Genomic DNA, 19,155 nt, shown 5'->3' with positions numbered 1-19,155 from the left:
TTTTTCCTTCTTTAATTAAAAGCTTTCTTTTTTAAGAACCTGATTGATTTTTTCCCTTGTTTTTTCCCTTGTTTAAAGGGGATTGGGTCTAAACTCACCAGGGGATTGGTGGAGGGAAAGGAGGTGGGGGGAAGGTTAATTCCTCTCTGTTTTAAGATCCAAGGAGTTTGGATCAGTGTAGCCTCTCAGGGTAACCCAGGGAGGGGAAAGTCTGGGAGGGGGCAGGAGGGGGAATGGTTTATTTCTCCTTGTTTTAAGATCCAAGGGGTTTGGGTCCTGGGTCCCCCAGGGAAGGTTTTGAGGGACAGGGAGTGTACCAGACATTGGAATTTCTGGTTGGTGGCAGTGCTATCACATCTAAGCTAAGAATTAAGCTTAGAAGGGTACATGCAGGTCCGCACTTTTTAGACGCTAAAGTTCAAAGTGGGGGGAAAATACCTTGACACTCAGTTGCATTTGTAATGGAGGGAAAAGGTAATAATGACTTCCAGGAGAAGGAAGATGTTTGGGCTACAGAGCCTCTCTGTGCTACGTAAGTCATGCACTGTTTTTGCCAGATGCCTAGAGAACTTCCAGGCCAAAATGAGCTCTGACATTTATTACCTTCTAATGTACTTTTACAAGATCCTTTTCTTTTTTCTAGAAGTATATCCAAATAGTATCTCCCTTAATACACAGCTAGTCAAATGGAGGTTTTAAACAGAAGCAGGCTGCTTTTGAATTGGATTCTGAAACAGATGGGAAGCCAGCTGAATTGTTCAAGAATGAGGTAGATATGGTCATGCTTTTTTATACATATGTAAGGCAGCAGGCATTCTGTTCATGCTGGAGAGCTGGGACTTGGGCCAGTAAGGAGGGAGCCTCAATAGTCAGGCTGAGAGGACAAAGGCAAGATAGAGATGAGTCCAGATACTGCTGAACACAGGGCAATTCTGCACCAGTTGCATAAGATCCAGTGCAATACCGAAAACCATACTGTCTTTATTAGGCTGCATAAAAGTTAGGACTCAGAAAACAGGGGCTTTGTTTGTTAGACAAGCTACTTCAAACATTTCCAATTCCCAGAAATGTCCCTTTGGACTTTTCCTACAGATACAGAAGGCTTTTTTCATTTAGAGGCTCCTAGAGACCTGAAAATTAAGACACGAAGTAGCCCTATGTAAAATGCAACATTTTAACAGTAAAAGACAAACATTTCCTACTCTCATTATTTGACTCAGAACTGCTTGTTTGTTCACCCCAGCCACAAATTATTGGAAGGGGTCTTTTGAGCTTGGGGTAAACCTTTTCAGACAGATTATTAGCCAGTGTAAGTCAGTGTAGCTCCACTAGAGCAGTATTTATTGCTGCACATATGCTGGTGGGCTCTCTAACCAGAACACGGAGCATCAATTTTATACTGATGATGTTTTAAGCCCTTGACCCTGGTCACAGGATTATTGTTTAAAAAGAAATTTAGGCAAAATTAAGTAGTCTGTCTGCCTGACATGGCTAAAGCTCCCAAAGGCTTTTCCCTTACCTCTCTCAGCCAGTGCCCTGAGCCAGGGATTCCCAAAGGAGCCTTTCTAACCCCTTGAGTTCTCACTATCCCAGCCACCAGTCTGGGAGTCACTAGTTGAGCGCTTTCCCCTAACCTAGGACCTCCTGCAGCTTGCCAGTTCGTGTGCCCATACAGGCTTTTATAAGAACCTAGTGCTCTTCAAGCATTGACTAGACCCCTCATCCTACCGTCTCAGTTGCAAGGCAGCTAACGAGATATAGGTGTGCCTGGGTCCATCTCCGCTTAAAAGGGCCAGTCACCCTGTGGTTATATTCAGTTAGGTTAAATTTCTCCATTGTCTGGCCAACTTATTTCCTTCCTCTTGTGTGGCAAAGAGAATCAGGGTTCTGAAAATGACCCTCCATTTCATGTTAACCCATTTATCCCATGGGAATCTGCTAGTGCCACAAGCCCACTCTGTAGAATCGTATAGATCTTTCTCTTACTTATAGCAAAATAAATCTAGATCAACTCCACAGATATACCCAGGATTTGTGTTAGCTCATTAGATCTTTGTCACTTCTAAATGCTGTTCTGGAGGAACATGGGAACTTAATTACAGAATTTCCTGCTTACGGTCCTGTTTGGTTTCCCTTTATTGCCTTGTGTGAATGACTCCCTTCATGATTTACTGTTTCATATGCATTACATATACACATGCCTGTACTCAAGCACGTACACTTGCTCTAGCTTTGTCCAAGCCCTGTAAGTTCTTTTTCTCTTTGCAACATTTTACCCACAGAACTGACACTGTAAGGACCAGGGCTTAGTGAAAAAGAGGAGCTGTTCTTTTAGAGTAGCAGCCGTGTTAGTCTGTATCTGCAAAAAGAACAGGAGTACTTGTGGTATCTTAGAGACTAACTAATTTGTTACTCTCTAAGGTGCCACAAGTACTCCTGTTCTTTTAGAGCTGTCTGAGTTAGACAGACCAGCAGAAAGCACTGCTGCTAATGCTCACCACTCTCAATTGTTTGCAAGATCAAGGTCTTATTGGATCCACCTCTCCTGCTGGATTTCTAGGTGACAGAGTAGCCCAAAGTACCTTTTGTCATCTTTGGGTAGCCTGGCGATTGCAACCTTTTCATCTCGAAGGCAGCTCTCCCCCTCTTTATCCAAACCTTTATTACCTTGAGACTGGGCTATTGCTAAGCACTCTGCTTAGATCTACCTTTCAATACCATTTGGAAGCGTCAGCTCGTGTAGAATGCAGCCAGCTAGCCTTTTAAGGGGAACTAGCTGATATGAGTATATAACAGCCACACTCTAAGCCCTGGATATGGTCTTCTTGGGTGAAATAGTTTTCCTAATACCATGCACTTAATATGGTAATTCTATCATTCTGAAGTCTTGATTTGTATTGATAATGGACCAGATCCTGGGTCCATACCACAACTTAAGAGTGTGCGGAGGCAGATAGCTGATCCCCTGGCACAACAAAGTATCCCCGAAACTGTTCTAACTCATGCCCCACTGCCTAAGATCCCAAGGAGTTGCTCCAGAAACCCAGGGATGAATGGGTGCAGAGGGGCTCCAGCCATGCCACCTACACCAGGGATAGGAGGGGTGAGTCATGCAGAGCTGCTATGCTGGCTGCTTGATTTCTGGTTGCATGGGGAGGATCAGAGCCATTAGCACCCAGGTATGATAGAAAGACATGGTAGTTTAATTTTAGACCATCTATAGATTTAAAGTAGCAGCTAGCTCATCTCTCGCCTAAACATAGTGAGCTGAGTTTAGTTGATTGCAGAGCACAGGATGCATAACATCTCTCATGCCAGCTCTCTTTTGTATGACTCAGCAAAATTCCTGCCATACGGCACAAGTCACAGGCATCTGTCACCCAAATGGGCAGAATACTGTTTGGCAACTGCAGTTCTATGTTCAGCTTTCAAGACTGATTTTCCAGAGACAGTCAAATGTAAAATTATATGCCAGTGACTACAAATGTTTGCACCAGCTGGCCAGTTTGGCTTCCTACTAGCTATTTGCACATGCAAGTTCTTGCTTTACATACTATGGGTAGCATACATGGAAGTTAAACACACATGCAACTGCTTGCCTTTGTGCGTGCACATGTGTTCCTGACTTCTTAAAAATTAGACCATCAAAGGGCACCCTTGTCCTGTAGTACCCACGGCTGGCCAGTAAGGCTCTGCTGAGGCCTGCCTCAGTTTCCCCTTCACTCAACGCCCCTTAACAAATCAACACAGGCCAGATATTCACAACATTCCCCGTCTGCAGTCCAAGTTAAGTCCTGCACAAACTCCTTTAAAATAGAACTCTAAACTATTAAGTCTTCATCCTAGTTGCTGCTAGCCCCCACCTCTGAGGGTCTGTCTTCCCTTCAGAGTTCAAAGCTTCTTCTGCCCCAGTCTCAAGCTAGGCACAGCCTCTCCTCCCGGAAGGTCTGTCTTTGTGCTGTCCAGCACCTTCTGCCTGGAGCTTGGCCTTCTCCACAAGCCTTCCCCAGTGGTATCTTCCCCCAATGACTCATAGTCCTGCAGAATCCTTTGTACTCACTATACTGTCTGTAGCCATCTGTCAACACACACCTGCAGTTGCCTCCCCCTTTATAAGACCCAGATATCTCTCCTTAAACCCAGTTGGGCAGCACATAACGAGTCTAGATACATTGGACCCTGCTGCTTCTTAAAAGGGGCCAGTCACCCTGTGACATAGATCCATGAAGCCGTACTGCATTTTCTTTAGTCATTTATTCCTGAGACGAGCACAAGGAAGGATGTAAGATTGCTCCCATTCCAATTTGGGACTTTTTTATATCCACTCCTCACAGGCGTAAGTAACCACATGAACTGCAAGGAAATGGAGAAGGAGAAGGAGGTTCATAGTATTAAAGCCTTGAATAAAAAAATTGTTTGGGGGAAGGGGGTGGAAATAAGAAAATGCTGATTCATTGAAATCAAGACATTCTGTGGGAATGCGTCATTTCGGTGAAATTTCAACAGAAAGCAGGCAGGTTTCTGTGAGGGAACCCCTGCCTGCTTGAGTGTTGGTTCATCTAGCTGGCTTTTCAGCAGCCCACCTGCTGGACTGACAAGGAGCCAAGAGCCTGTCTCTCAGCTCCTTGGCAGACCTGACTCCCAGGTTCCCCAGCTCCAGAGAAGTCTGCCAGGCAAGCCCCAGCTCCCAGGTTCCTCACCAGCTTGTCAGTTCACCTGGTAGGTGTCCACATTACTGGGGCACCCACCTTTCTTTGGTGAGTCAGATAGCTGGTTTCCCACCTGCCCAGCTCTCCAGTCTGCCCTCTCTGGACAATGAGCTGCCTGGCCCTCTGGCTGCTAGTCATGCAGCTGGGAAGCCAGGCAGATGTTCCACAACATATTCAGAGATTTATTTTTTCGTTCCACTACAGAATGAAAAAATTTTTTAAAAGCTTGGGATTTTTCATGCCATAAAAAAAAATCCAGTACCACTCAGCCCTAACAGGAATCATCTAGTGCCCATCACAAATTCACAATCATGGAAGATGTAAGGGTTTCAGATGACTATCCCAAAGCATAGTTTTAAAAAGATGGAGGTGAAATCTTTTTCCATTGAGGGTAACTAACTGTAGCAAATTCTCCCTTCAACATACCTAAGTAGCATCATCAGAGCGCACAACTTCCAAATTGTGTCTTTATAGCACAGATGATTTGTTTGTATTACTAATTGCATTCTGGATGGATTGTGGAAGTTTCTCTTGCCTGTTGCTCTGCAATATATTTAGGACACACTGTCCTTATGTAAATGTTAGTTTTAGCTCTTTTGTTAAGGTGCACAGAGCTCTTTGGGTATTAGGATCTGAAAAATTAAAATGTATTATTCTAGCTATGACTAAATTTTATGGTCACAGGGCATAACGGCCCAGGACTTGTGTGTACTGGGCATAGCGTCCCAGAACTACATTAAGAGGGTGGAATCAGTGCATTGCCATACATTACACGGGATACTAATCAAAGAATGTGTGTGGGCAAGGGGGGGAAATCTCAAATAAAACTCCCAATGGAGGCCAACATTACTGATTTTCACTGCTGGTATAATATAGGTTCCATAACGATAACTAAAGCTGAGATAAAAGGGCACATTAGTCACTACATCTCCATTTTGGCTGTTGATGTTTGATCAAGGCTCACTGGTCTTACTGCTAACAAAAGTCTTACTAAGGCGATGTCTACACTTGCCAGTTTTAGCGCAACACATCAGGTTTTTGTGCAAAAACCACGCTAGCGACTTCACTGGAAATCTACGTTTTACACTGAAATGGAGGAGTTTCAGCGCAAAAATAAAACCACTCCAATGAGTCTTTTTGCACTGATGTGCCAGTGAAGACTCTGGATTGCTTTTACTGATCTAACTGCCCTCCAGAGCAGTCCCACACTGCAGAGGGGGAGTGGCTGCTCTTTGAAACTCAGCAGTCCTGCCTGCAGGTATGCACCCCTCACCTGCTCCGGGATACAGCACAAATCATTATTGTGGAATGCTCCTGTTGCCCTCCCACAATGCGAACAGTGGAAGGCAGACAAAAGTGCTGTGCAGTCAGGGAGGGAGGAAGGAGCTGAGGTCAGGGTCTCCCTCTCCCCCTACCTCAGGACTGGTTGCTTCTGGCGGCTGTCACTCTCACACACACCCCACCACCACAGTAATGATTTGCTTTGTATCCCAGAGCAGTGCATAGTGGGATAGCTACAACAGTGTGCTCCTCTCATTGCCGATGCAAGTGCTGCATTGGTAAACGTGCTCTGATGCCTATGGAAAACCATGTGAACACAAACCAGCACTTTTCTTTTAGCACTATCCCATCATTGACAAAACTGTCAGCGAAAACACTCTGCAAGTGTAGACGTAACCTACAGGGTCAAGGTTTGAGTAAGCCAAATGTGTTATTAGGAAGATGTGATATGAAAATCAAACAAAAAAAATCATGCTTTCATTATTAGTATAGGTTGCCCTCAGAGGCTGAGGAGTAACTCACCTTCAAAAATGATCATCAAGGAGAAGGGCCTCACTTGTGTTTATTCAAATATTTGGAGGCAATCTGAATTCTATTTCAAGGTTGCAGGAGTTTGCATAAAATGATTTGCATTTGAGAAGGATCAGAATAAACATCAGTTTATCGATCGGAAGTATTTACGACTGGGCACAAGCCCGGGTAATTCTTAACTGAAGGGATGAATCCTTGGCAAGGTCATGCTTTGAAATAGGATACAGAACAGCAGTAACATAGATTTAACAACTCCGCCAAAAGAGAACTTAAACAGCAAAACAAAAAAAGGAAGGGGGATTGAAAAAGGGATAATCCATTTGTGTTCTAGAAGGACAACCAGGATATAAGGATATTTTTATGCTACCTTTCTTCCTTGTATTTATATAAATTACTTTAGATATCATCATCATCATCATGTAAGCCAGAGGGGGGGTTGGATGGGGCGGCAGGGGTTCGAGGGCCATCAGGAATGAGAGGAAGGGTTGGATGGGGTGGCAGGAGTCCAGGGGTGGTCAGGGGATGGGGAGGTTAGATGGGGCAGGGGTCCTGGGGAGGGAGATAGGAGGTGAGAGCCAGGCCAGGCCACGGCCCCCTCCCCTAACCAGCCCTTCATACAATTTACGAAACCCAGTGTGGCCCTCAGGCCAAAAAGTTTGCCCACCCCTGATGTAAGTCCTGTGACCCAATACTTCAGAGGAAAAAAAGAGCTCTCTGCTCCCTCTGTTGGTGAAAAGGGTAAGTGCTGCCAATCCACAATTCTGCTAGTGACACTTTGGGTATTACCGCAACAATACACCAACATGAATTTTGGGCAGCTCTCGAGGTGAGAGAGAGACACCTTACTTCATAGCAAAGAGCTCATTTCCAAGGAGCTAGACTCTACTCATCCTAAATGCTCTTGGCTTCCCTCCACTGGAGACGCTCTAGAGCTGTCACAGAGGAGAGCAGCAGAGCTGAGTTGACTTTGGTATGGCCTCCAGCTGAATCATTAGCTGGGTTAGGTGGTGGCACGCCCAGGTGCAATCAGACAAGCAGCATGCTTGGGACTGAAAACACCTGCAAAGTGACACTGTTCTTGCTGATCCAATCAATGGGTGTTTTTGGTGGAGGTGGAGGTGGTGTGGCCATGGGATTTGCACCGGTAGCATATTGTCCCCAGTGGATGGAAAGGGAGTTAGACTACTGCTAAAGGGGTGAAGGGGAGTACTGTTTATTTGCATATGTAAAGTCACTGTTTTCCCCAGCTTATGGTTGTGTTCCCTTTTCCCCTCATACAGATTTCTTTGTTTGTGCACAGACTCAGTGTCCTTATGAGTGGGAAAGTCTTGACTGTTAAGGGCACCCCAGAAGTGCCCTTCGTGCCCCCCCCCCCATTTAAATTTTCCCAGCTTTCTGGGTGGAGGCTCAAACTGTTTTAGTTATATGGCATGGGAGACTCTAAACATATTGAACCCAGACCTTTTAGTGGTTATTAATCACCTGGGACAAAGATTACAATTATCACATATTGATAGGGGTCAGCCTAAATCAAAAGCTCAATTTTATCAGTTACCCTAGCTAGATTTAAAAAGAAAGTCAGGTTTAAACTGAACAACAACATCCTCACAGGGTTTTTACACCAATTTAATCAATTTCTAAACCAATTTAAAAGTTAAATCAGTGCAACTTTGGTAATAAATAAGCCTATGATTTTTTCAAGCATGACCATCCATCCAGTATTGCCAGCTTCAAGTGTGCAAAGTTATAAGATTGTTTTTAGAAAATAATACTTTGGGTCTTTATTTGCCTTCTGAGCCTTTAGAGATCATGTCTTCTAGCTTTTCTCCACAACCATTTGAGCTAGAAACTTTTTTCTTTTTTAAACTCATGATATTCTTTGACTCAAGGAGCTGGGGCTCTAAGGAAAATCCCCCCACTAAATATCATAAGACTCATGATAAAGTCACAAAATTTGGTAATACTACTCATCTCCCTTCAAAGCAAGTTTAACAGACAGTACTGAAAACAGTTGCTGGACCCTGAGAACTCTTTATACTAGGATTCCCAAAACCAGTGCAGCTGCACCAGCATCTGCAACAATTGGTATGTTTTGTAAAGATTCCCCTGGCAAGGTAAGTTCTCAGGAACACTTCAGATTGTCTTCTTACAGCCCTGTGCATTTCTTCTTATGGCACTAGGGCTAAATGCAAACAAGGACAGTCTCATTTTCCAGTTTGTATTTAATTTTTGACAAACCATTCTAGGACACATCCATTCCAGTTTACAAATTTTGGTTCATAGGATTACTAACAATTTAACTCCGTTTAAGGTTACATCTACACTATAAGCTAGGGCTGTGATTCCCAGCTCACAAAAGACATACTCTGGTTAGCCCTCATTTAGGTAGCACTCTAAAAATAATAGTGGAGTCATGGTAGCACAGGCAGTAGCAGCTCTCTCATAAGCTAGCCACCCCGGAGTACAAAGCTGCTAGACCCCTGTGGGTACACACTTGGAACACCGCGCTACTACGGTAACTCCTCACTTAAAGTTGTAGTTGTGTTCTGAAAAATGCGACTAAGTGAAATGATGTTAAGTGTATCCAATTTCCCCATAAGAATGAATGTAATTGGGCGGAGGGGTGTTTATAGGTTTCAGGGAAAAAATTTTTTTGCCATACTGTATAGTACTGTAGTTGGGAGGTGCCCCCGCCTTACCCCACATAGGCACAGCCCACTGGCACTGGAGACAACGAAACAGGCAAGGAGGCTGAAGATACTGTAGGCTAGGAGAAGCACGTTGCACAGCAGCAACAGCTTCCCCTACTCTGCAAGAACCAGGGGTTGCGGGGCTCAACCCTCGGCCCACCCACGCCACCCGTTCCTCCAAACCCTTACCCTTAACCTGCCTCTTCTTCCCACCTCCTCCTCCGGGCCAGCTTTATGACCCCCAAGGCCTGATTGGAAGGGGGCCCCCCGCTCCAGGGGTCTTCGGCAGCATTTTGGCGGCAAGGGGATCCACTCTGGGTTTTCCAGGGCACTGAAGGACCTCCACCACCGAAATGCTGCCGAAAACCCCCAGAGTTGGGGCCCCTTAGGCACGGGCATGGGGCCCTCTTTGGCACAGGGCCCGATTCCGGAGAATCGGGTGAATCGGCTTAAAGCCGGCCCTGCTCCCCCTTTTACTCCACACACCGTGTCCTCACTCCTCTCCCCTCCTTCCTGCCCACAGCAATCAGCTGGCTTGCAGCGTTCAGGAGGCAGGGGGGAGGAGTGAAGACATGGTGTGCAGGTTCCCCCTCCCTCTCCTGAACACCGCAAGACATCTGATTGCCACGGGCAGGAGGCGGGGAGAAAGGCGCTGATCCATGAGGTCTGGGGGAAGGGCACGAGGGAGCATAGGGGAGCTGATGGGGGGCGCTACCAGCTGTGGACAAAGCAGGCAGCCAAATGACATAGCGAAGCATTGCACAACTTTAAATATAGCATGTTATGTAATGGAGCAGGGACGTAAGAGCGAAACAGCGTTAAGCAAGAGGACGTTAAGTGGGGATTTACTGTACAGCTACACTATTATTTTAAGGTCGATGAGAGCTAGTAGCTTGAGCATGTCTGTGAGCTGGGAATCACACCTCCACTTCATAATATAGCCTAAAGGGGAAATATAGATTTTTCTCTTGTCTTTATATTCTCTAGAATGTTTGCTCCTTTGAGGCTAGATTGCACAATGTAGGCAGAGCCCAGAGCATGGGGGAGCATGGAGCCACAATCCCCAGGCGAAGCACTGAGAGGCACTCTGCCTCAGGTGGTGGAGTGGGAAGAAGTGCCTCCTTGAATGCCTTGGTACACATGCCAATTTTTCCACCTTTTATAAGGTGCAACCTATCTACCCTGTGCACCAGTCTGCCCTCTTCTGTAGCCTGTTGCAGTGAGGAAGAGGGCAAGACTGTGTTTCTGTGTGTATGTGTTCCCCTAGGCGCATAAGAATGGAGCAGTATCTCTATGGGCAAGCCCTGTGATAACCCTGACATCAGGTCACCCAACCAGGAAGTCTTATTGCACCCACCCTCTATGCAGCTGTGGAAGAGCCAGGCCTCATTAGTCACTCATAGCTGGATGGAAAAATAACTTTAAAATATGCTAGCACATTTTCTGCTCCCATAGCATTCCAACCAATCAACAGGCCTTTGAGTCAAATCTAGGCCAAAGAGCAGGGGTACATCTCCTTTTGAAGAAGCTATGCATCCAGGGCACACCTGGAGAGACCCAGACTCGCCTGCCCTGAGGAAGCACCCTCATGTGTCATCCCTCCGGTTGGAAGTACTTACAAGCTTTGATGAATAAGTCAGGCTACATAATCATTTTGATACAAGTCTCGCTTCTAACTCCTAATAAATGAAAACATTACGTTTCCTGCAATGAAAAATGCATGAAAGTGTGCCATTCATAAAAAGATTTAATTAAAACATATGAAGTGTATCCTGCTGTGACCCACATTTCAGAAACAATGCGATCCTGTTTTCATGTGGATGCAGGGCCCAATCTGGTAGCTTGCGTATCCCTGAGTCATCCCATTGAGTAAACCTGTTCAGTGCTTTAGTAGTAAGGCAGCAAATGTGAAGTAACTGTAATATAGAAATAGTAAATGAAACTATTTGAAAAACGCTGCAGGACTGGACTCCTAGTCCTGGCAGCAAAATGATTTCCTTTTTATCTTAATGGAAGACAAAGAGGAGTTTTGCCATTGACTGCACTTCATAGGAGCCAGATTGGATCCAAAGTTGTGTTAATGATATCACTTGAAAAGGGAACTTTGACTGGGATTTTTCCTTGCTTTTATTATCATCTTCTGGACAGAAATTTTATCCTGGTTTCTGTACAAGAACTAAATTATTAATATATTTAAAAATGCCACACTTGGACTATTTTTGCTATCTTGAATTTTAACAGTCTGCATCTGTAAATGCCAATTTGTTTTTGACACGAGGAAGAGGGAAGTGAGCAAATGAAGGAAAGAGAATCCTACTGCTATGCTCAAATAAATTTGTTAGTCTTTAAGGTGCCACAAGTACTCCTGTTCTTGTAGAATTTAAGAGAGACACTGTGTTACAGACACTGTGGTCCTGTCTCCCTCTGAAATAAATTCTGTGTAATTTGAAGTCATGAGAAGGAGCTATTTCACCATTATAAAAAAACCCCATAGAATGTAGTTAGATTTCATTGAAATTAGTCATTACACCTATTAAATTATCTAAGACATTTTTAAACTGAGTTATAAAAGATTCCATAATAGGGATACAGGGGTGAAATCGTGGCTCTATTGAAGTTAATGGGAGTTTTGCCTTAGGTCTTCAAAAAAGACAAATCACATTCTTAAAAATCAAGCCCATGTTTAAGTGCTCTGCTGAATCAGGACCATGACCCTTGATTAAATTTTATAGGCTGGTTTAAAAATTCTGTGCAAAAATTATTATAGAGGGTTTTATAGTATTTTCTATAGAATCCGATTGGTTTCATCCCCATTAAATTGTAGAGAACTAGAATGGAAGGTAGAGGCAGAGGCATTCTTTCCCTATTTCAGAAGGTACAGGGAATCCATGAGTAATGTTTTCTACTGTCTCCAGTTGGCTAGGAGACTGCATCCTATTCTGGCGGATGACGTTCTGGTTTCAATAACACATGCTATAGTCCAGCTGGGAAATGATGCAGACAATACAATGTACCTGAGCACAAAGCTATCATCCCTTAGAAAAATGCAACTAGTAAACAACGCTGGAGTGCATCTCCTCTGCAACACAGACTACTGTGAGCACCTGTCCTCCTTTTTCTATAATGGTTTCCAATAGAGTAGAGAGTAAAGTTCAAGATTTCAGTCCTTGCCAACAAGATGCTCAATGAGTTGGGCCCAGGTATCTGAGAGAGCTCCAGGATAAAACTGGTTGATAACTCCACTCCTCTGGCACTGTGGAACTTTCTACTATAAAGGTTAAAGTACATCTGGGCAGGAGACAGAGCTTTCTTGGTGGTGGGTCTGAGACCTTGGAACTACATCTAATAGAAAGGACATCACAAACCTCAGCACTTTCCACTCCAAGTGCAAGGCACACTTTTTCTACCTTGTCTTCTCTAACATGAACACACAGCAATGAATACATTTATGAACAAAACCCTACCAAAACACCCACTACATACATAATTCTCCCCCTGGGAAGAGAATGAGAGAAAGAATTAATCACACACGACAGACACATTGCTTAATGCACTACTGGAAGGCACTCAGCTGCTACAGTTATGAGGGTGGTATAAGAAGCTTTGTAGAACAGAATATTTCATGGACACTATCACAGTGCTGGCCAGGGTGCCTAACAATTTGACAGACTTCTGGACTCACCTGACCTTTAGTCTTCAATCATCTGATGGCACAGGTCTAGCCGTTGAAGGCCCAACCCTCTGACTGAGTCCATTGGAGTCCACCCCTTACAGGACCAAAACAAAAAACAAAAAAAAAGAAAGATGACAAACTAGCCACAAATGAACTAGCCAAGGGTCATGGCAGGACTTTTCCTTCAGAGAGCCTCTAGTAGGCCATAGCCCAGTATGGCACCCATAGGCAAGTTTCTAACAGTCCCCAAGTAATGGCTTGGCCTCAGGGCTCTCCTTTCTTTTTAATGGAGCTGCGTGTATCAGTCACCTGCGCAGCAATTGCCTTTAGCCAGGTCATCTCCAGGAGAGGAGGACTGAAGGTCTGCTTCCCCTCCCAAGTCTGCACCAGCTGAGCTAGGCTTCTCCCTTTTATATATTCCCTCTAGGCCTGACATGCCTTTCAGGTAGGGTTGCCAATTCTCATGGTTTTGCTGGGAGTCTCCCAGAACTGGGCTCTATCTTCTGGAGGTTACTGAAGCCAAACCAGGAGATTTTAGGCACTAAAAGTCTGGTGGCGCAGTGGGGTTAAGGCAGGCTCCCTGCCTGCCCTGACTCTGCACCAACTTCTGGAAGTGGCCAGCACATCCCTGAAGCCCCTAAGGGAAGAAGTGGTCTCTGCACACTGCCCATGCCCCCGAGCACTGACTCTGCAGCTCCCATTGGCCAGGAACTGTGACCAATTGAAGCTATGGGGGCATTGCCTGCAGGCAGGGGCAGCACACAGAGCCCCCAGACCCACTTACCTTGGGTGGCTCCCGGGCAGCAGTTCAGTGGGGCTAAGGCAGGCTCCACCCCAGCAGCTCCCATTGGCCACAGTGCACAGAGCCCTTCCCTTGGGGCTGCAGGGCCATGCTGGCCACTTCTGGGAGCAGAATGGGGCCAGAGCAGACAGGGAGCCTCCCTTAGCCCCACTGTGCCTTCGACCAGGAGCCGCCCAAGGTAAGCACAGCCCAGCCCAGCCAAAGCCCACATCCCTCACCCCCTCCTGGCACCCATACTCCCTCCCAGAGCCCGCACCTCTCACCTCTCCCCTGCCCTCCAATCCCCTGCCCCAGCCCGGAGCACCCTCCAGGAACCAAACTCCCTCCCAGAGTTTGCACCGCGCTCCCTCCCACACTCTGAACCCCTCAGCCCCAGCCCAGAGCCCACACCCTCTCCCCTTCTCCTAGCACCATGCCCCAGCCTAGTGAGAGAGCAAGCGATGGAGGGAGGGGGGAATGGAGTGAGCAGGGTGGGGCCTCAAGGCAGGGGTGGGGCAAGGGTTTTGGGTTTGTGTGATTAGACAGCTGGCAACCCTACTTGCAGGTGTGGCAGGTGCCCACAGCAGCTCATTAAACCTCACATGATCAGTGGGCGGGGAGAAAGGAGGAGGGTTTATACATCTCAGACACACAGTACTATTGACAGAATACAGCACTTTCAGAAGCATCAAGTCATGTTAAAATGTCTAGTAAGAAATAATTAAAAGCCACAAAACTAAGAATAGACCTTTAAAAATAAACATTGCAACATAAATTTAAAACATGAAATTATGATGAATATAAAATATCTTTAGAAGTAGCATTTCAAAGCACTGCAAGAACTAACAACTGAGCTGAAAGACAAGTGATCATTCAGAGTCAAACAGTTCCTGTAAATTCCTCCTTTCTGATATAGGGATTAAGTAAATCTGGGTATCATCTGCATACAAATGCAGATCAACCCCCCTGACTTAAATAGGTTATTAAACATAAAGAGAGGTGCAACAGGCTTGGAGATGTACGGCACATGCCGACAGCTAGATAAAATGAGTGCAATAAATTTTTGCTACAAATCCTTCAAAGAAAGTGACCAACAGGAAAGAGAGTCAAACCTTTTAACGTGTGTCCCTGAATAGCAAAGGGAGAGGACAACCAATGGCTAAATGCCTCAGTCATACAAAAGGTTGCAGGTAGAGCTAATAAAATTAGAACTGGTGATTATACTATAGAAAAATTTATTAGAAGCCACAAGACCACTCAGTCCACCAATCCCAGGAGACTGTAGGGGGAAGGTCAGCTCAGTGACTAGTGTGATGGGAGATGAAGGTAGAGGTTTCCAATATGACAGCTCCTCTACATAACCATTAGTATTATGATTTATCATCATATTATCATAGTGCCTAAGCGCCTCAGTCATGGACCAGGACCCCACCGTGTTGTACAAACACAGAACAAACAACATACAATCTAAGACAAGAGACAACATTTGGATAGAGATAGATGAGGGAGTACAAAAGGGAAGAATGAGACAATGATCAGCATGATAGGCAGTGACCTCAGCACACCAGCAAGCCTGGTATTCAAGGGAAATTCATTCCCTTAGCTATCCTACCTCTCACTAGTGGGCCTCATCTGCCTCTCAGAACTAGGAAGAGAGCCCAAGAATCCTAATCAGCAACATTCAAGAGCTATCTAGCAAGTCTGTGCAACCCCCCAACAAAGCATATATCACATCCTCCTTTAGAAGCTGCTCAACAGAGAGAACAATAGACGCTTTTTTAGCTCAAGCGGTAAGTCTGTGCTAAGGCTCATGGCCAAAGGATCAAACTCTGCTCATGACCCTTATGGGGGTTCCTTATAGTTGCCCATGATGTAATTTGCTTTTCCAATTCTCTTTACAAAATGGATTTAATTCACACTGTGAAATAGGCATCCTTAAAAATAAAGTTTTTGTGATAAAACTTCAGTCTGTCAATTATGTCAAGACACAACAACACACAGTTGTTCCACAATTTTGATTGTTCATGTCATACATTGTCAGGTTTAACGATTGAGAGGCATGCATTAACAGAAGGTATAGCTGTACAGTATATCAAACAGTTGCTCTTTGCTATTCAGTATTTTAAGGTCATCTACAACATTAATCCTGCTACATATTTTATTAAACAACCACTCTCTTCCACCAAAGAAATGTTATGTTGATCTCCTAAACCCCATCTGGCTCCAGCTCTAATTCCCTTTCACTGCTGATTAGTCTGTTGCTCACCATTACAGCACCAAGTACCTCAGCTTTAATAAAAATAGGAAGGAATTAGAATTTAGTTAGCAATTATACCAAAGGGCAAGGTAATGAATAGCTAAACAAATGTAGTAAATAATCATTCATGTAAAATGAACAGTGTACTTGCTTGCAATCCTTATTAAGCCTTTTTCTCTTCACTGTTATTTAATCCTAGGGGGCAAAAGAGATGTGTATCAGCTGAACCAGACTACTCAGCACACTACAAAAAAAAATACTTAATTTTTTAATAAAGTTTACAAATATGCAGTTACCTACTAGCTTTATATTTCATGCAGAGAATGACAACCATTCCTAATTCAACACTTGAGAGTATTCTTGGGGTACAACCCTCATGCCCCTGAAATCAATAGCAAAGCTCCCATTGACTTAAACGGGGCCAGGATTTCACACAGTACTCCGATACTCATGTGGCTCCCCACCAGCCCATCCACAAAGCAGCTAGAAGTATCCTTCTCATCAAAAATCAGATTCTTTACCCTTCTCCAAATTGTTCCACTTATTTCCCCTTATCTATGGTACCAAGTGAAACTTCTCAGCCTTGATTTGAAGGCCCTGTACAACTTTCCCAGTCTGCATCTCAGGTCTCATCTTAAACATTCCCTCTCACCCCCTCCACTCTCCCACTAGTGGCAATATCAGCACCCTGTAATTTCTTTCTATGTAGCTCTCTACCTGGAATATTATTCCAAGCAGGGACGGCTCTAAGTATTTTGCTGCCCCAAGCCCGGCAGGCAGGCTGCCTTCGGCAGCTTGCCTGCGAGAGGTCCCTGGTTCCGTGGATTTGGTGGCACGCTTGCGGGAGATCCGCCGAAGCCGTGGGACTAGCGGACCCTCCGCAGGCATGCCGCCAAAGGAAACCTGCCTGCCACCCTCGCAGCGACCGGCAGAGCTCCCCCCGTGGCATGCCGTCCCAGGCACGCGCTTGGCGTGCTGGTGCCTGGAGCCGCCCCTGATTGCAAGCACCATATACCCTGCCCTTCCGGCTCCTCATTCAAATCCCTCCTCAAGACCCACTTCTACCATGAGACTCAAACATAAAATAAATTAAAAAAATCAAATTTTTATTTAAATTTAAAATTAGTTCTCCAGTTCTCTCAGCACATCTGAATAATCTGCTATGTTTTTTAAATCTTGGCTCATAAATCAGGCTGGCCCCTCCCCATGTTACTTTTCTTCCTCCCTTGTGTGTTCTCCCTATTTTATCTCCCAATTCTTCAAGCGTGTTAGAGGTGCCACTCCATAGTCAATGTTATGTGTGCCATACTATATACACTTATCTCCTCTTGTGCGTACTCAGCATTTGGACTTACCAGTGCTTTATAGCTAGCATAACAAAAGCAATATGGACGTATAAATCAAATCTACTCATTCTGAAAGTTAAAGATATAATTATACCCACACATAGCCAATTAAGGTGTGTCTTGAGCACATAACTTTGGTACTGGTAAAATTTCCTCCTCCGATACCACGTTTTAGTCATCAGAAAGAAAATACGAGTACCAGGATGTGTGCGTGTGTATATTTACATATATATTAAAGTTGTCCCACCAGTGGAATTGGGGGGGGGACAAAATAAGCTTCTGAAATCTGCAGATTCTTTTGAAAATAATTGTGGTTTCTGCGCAAAAAAGTTTCTTCCCCCACACCTAAGTGTTAGGGGTTTCCATGGCAACTTTCCATCTGTTTCTCACTATTTTCACAGGCTTTTTAAATTAAAGCTTACATGTCAGTGTTCCAAGATTAGCTTTAGTCTTTGCATAAACCACATGACTCCTTGACAAAGCCTGTTATGTCAATAACATTGGGAAAATGTTTAGAGTCTGTTTTCACATGTGTCACGTCCTTTTTGATAAAAAAAGAAAGGCAGGGTGATGGGAATGGAAATAATTGTTTGCACAAACATACTTTTGTCGTCATTCATTAAAACCTATGCACTCTGCACATCGAGTAGTCCATAATTTAAAACACATCATCACGGAAGGGAACTACTTAAAAATTCATAGGAATAGGAGTTTTTTTTTTTTTAAAAGACAGCAGCTAGAGTGAGTCTAATGACAAGCAAAGTGAAACTTGCAAAATGCAGCAGTTTTAGGTAAGTTTGCAGGGTCAAAAACATGCAAATCCATCAAGTTTCCTGGGGTCTTCCTCCATCCAAACCCATAAATCAGCCTTGGTTCACTTGAAACTCAGCATGGGTCAACAGGGAAGAGTGGCCTTGAGATAGAGCACAGGGCCATTTTTTTAAAAATTAAAAAAAAAAAAAAAAAAAAAAAAAAAAAAGTGATTCTGGCAATTACCAGCCCACAAATCCAGCTTATTTACTGAATAAATAATGGAAAAACAGTAAGGCGGGGGAAAGGGGTCACTAAAATCTAAGGCCAGATTCATTCAGGTTCTTCATCATTTCCCTTCAATGCAGATCCTTGTGGGGAGCTCTTGGCTGCAAGAAAGTTGCCAGATGTGGACGGAAAGGGTTACAACACCACAAGACACCTGGATTATCCCTGCCGTGGTGGGCCAAGATATTCCAAAGAGCAAGCACTATCAACCTAGGAGAGGGTATGGCCAGGGCAGAAAAGATAATTCAATGTCCCATCTGCAGTCTTTAGGAAGGCTCCTATCGCATCCCTGGTAGAATTTAATGCAGACTGACAGGTGGAATCCCCATGAGACAGTGGTGGTGAAAATATCCCCTTCACCTGGGTGTAATTTCCCCTCTGGGCCACAGGGAACAAATTTGGTTCTAGGGTAGCAGATCTGTGAGGCTACGTGGGTTTGGGATTTTAGTAAAGCACTGTGCTCTCAAGGTTTTAACTGAAAAACTAATTCACATTGGGTGGGATATGGACTGACACACACACACAGGGACTAAAATGATAAACAAAGGTAATGGTACAGTTCAATGTTTCAAATCAGAAGGGGATGGAGAGAGCTCTGTTTGAATGAACAGCATATTAATGAAAGTGACAGATGACACTACATTGGATGTGAGACTTCGTGCATGTACAAATGTACCTCCTGTCTGATGTACCCAAACCAAAGTAGACCCTTTTAGACCTGAAAATTGACTCTCTTGAGGTTTGACCCCAGCCCAAACCAAACTGCAAAACTATTTCACAAAAAACTTCATGACCTGAAATGGCAGAGTTTCAAACAACTACATTAGAGTGAGCAACAGCAGGACTGGC

Source organism: Chelonoidis abingdonii, chromosome 1 (assembly GCF_003597395.2).
Source record: "Chelonoidis abingdonii isolate Lonesome George chromosome 1, CheloAbing_2.0, whole genome shotgun sequence".
Classification (NCBI taxonomy): domain Eukaryota; kingdom Metazoa; phylum Chordata; order Testudines; family Testudinidae; genus Chelonoidis; species Chelonoidis abingdonii.
Note: the sequence above shows the minus strand (reverse complement) of the source record.